This window comes from Hevea brasiliensis, chromosome 9 (genome assembly GCF_030052815.1).
Source record: "Hevea brasiliensis isolate MT/VB/25A 57/8 chromosome 9, ASM3005281v1, whole genome shotgun sequence".
Taxonomy (NCBI): Eukaryota; Viridiplantae; Streptophyta; class Magnoliopsida; order Malpighiales; family Euphorbiaceae; genus Hevea; species Hevea brasiliensis.
This window is the reverse complement of record NC_079501.1, coordinates 89,459,016-89,460,661: the sequence shown is the minus strand read 5'-3', so window position 1 is coordinate 89,460,661 and position 1,646 is coordinate 89,459,016. Positions and strand designations below refer to the sequence as shown.

At 37.1% G+C, this 1,646-nt stretch overlaps 1 non-coding gene across 1 annotated transcript; it reads right to left on the bottom strand.

Annotated features, from left to right (window-relative positions):
• Nucleotides 1-1,068: 1,068 nt before the first annotated feature.
• LOC131183672 (small nucleolar RNA R71) lies at nucleotides 1,069-1,175 on the bottom strand. Its single transcript, XR_009151711.1, has one exon. It is a non-coding gene; the product is annotated as a small nucleolar RNA R71 (small nucleolar RNA).
• Nucleotides 1,176-1,646: the final 471 nt, after the last annotated feature.

Genomic DNA, 1,646 nt, shown 5'->3' with positions numbered 1-1,646 from the left:
TTAATTTTAGTTCTTAATATCTGATTTTTAATTTCTTCTTTGGATTGCGAATTAACCCCCCCCCCAACCTTTGTTTCTTTTTTCCATTACACAAGTGCATGAAATTTAATAATTTAGTCTCTAGGGTTCGACCTGAATTTACCACTTCCTGCAGAAAATATTTTATAATTGGTGATTTCAGTTAATTTAATTTCTGATGGATTCGACAGCCATCAAGAATTTTGGCGCCATTGCAGGGGACTGAAATTTATTGGATTTTGTGTTTTTAGTATTAGGGTATTCTGTTATTAATTTTGTTTGTGAGTTGTTGCTATTTTTAGGTTTTCGAAAAAAAAAATTATGGTGTTACTATTCATCAAGAATTTTGGTTGAATTTGGAGGGCGGCTCATACTTATTTTGAAGTAAACGACGTTTTGATCAAGACCAATAAATCCATAGTTGCCCCACCCTCTTGAGGCTAAATTCCATCGTTTTCTAGGGTTTTGAGGCATTTTTCTGTTTTTACTTTGATTTCTTTTTGTTTATGACAAGAACTTCTCAATCTGGTGAGTTGATCTTTGATCCATAAGTAGAAAAAATAGCTAAACAGTTGAGAAAATTGGCTAAGCAGGCTAGGCAGATTTCGAGTACATCTGAAGGAGTCCAATCTCCAAGGGAGTTAAGTTCGGATTCGGATTTGGATTCAAATTTCGAAAACGAAAACCATGGCTGCTAGAACCTTGAAAGAGTTGGTTGCTCCTGATCTAAACCAATAGCCTTTATGTATTCAATACTTTGCTTTAAATGTTGCTTTTGAGTTAAAATCTGGACTAATCCATTTGTTGCCTAAGTTTCATAGTCTTGCAGGTGAGGATCCACATAAGCATTTAAAAGAATTTCATGTTGTGTGTTCCAGCATGAAACCTTAAGGAGTTTCAGAGGATCAAATCAAGTTTCGAGCTTTCCCTTTCTCACTAGAAGGCACAGCTAAGGATTGGTTGTATTACCTTCCTTCTGGATCCGTCAACTCATGGAATGGGATGAATCAGATATTTTTGGAGAAGTATTTTCTTGCTTCCCATGCTGCCAACATAAGAAAAGAAATTTGTGGCATTCGGCAGTACAATGGAGAGAGCTTGTATGAGTATTGTGAACGATTTAAGAAACTATGTGCAAGTTGTCCCCATTATCAAATAAGTGAGCAGCTTCTGATTCAGTATTTCTATGAGGGACTTCTACCAATGGACCGCAGTATGATAGATGCTGCTAGTGGAGGAGCTTTAATTGACAAGGCACCAGAAGAGGCAAGAAGGCTGATTGCTAACATGGCAACAAACTCTCAGCAGTTTGGAATGAGAATGGATCACACACCTAAGAAGGTTAATGAGGTAAGTACATCTAACCTTGAGAAATAGATTTCTGATTTAACTTCTTTGGTGAGGCAATTGGCTGTAAGGAAAACGCAAACTGTTAAGGTATGTGGGATTTGTTCGAGTTCGGGTCATGCTACTGATATGTGTCCTGCATTACAAGAGGATGAATTAATGCAACATGTTAATGCAGTAGGAAATTATGGATAGCCACAATGTAGGTATGATCCCTTTTTTAGTATTTATAATCCAGGATGGCGAGATCATCCCAATCTGAGTTATGGGAATCAACTGGT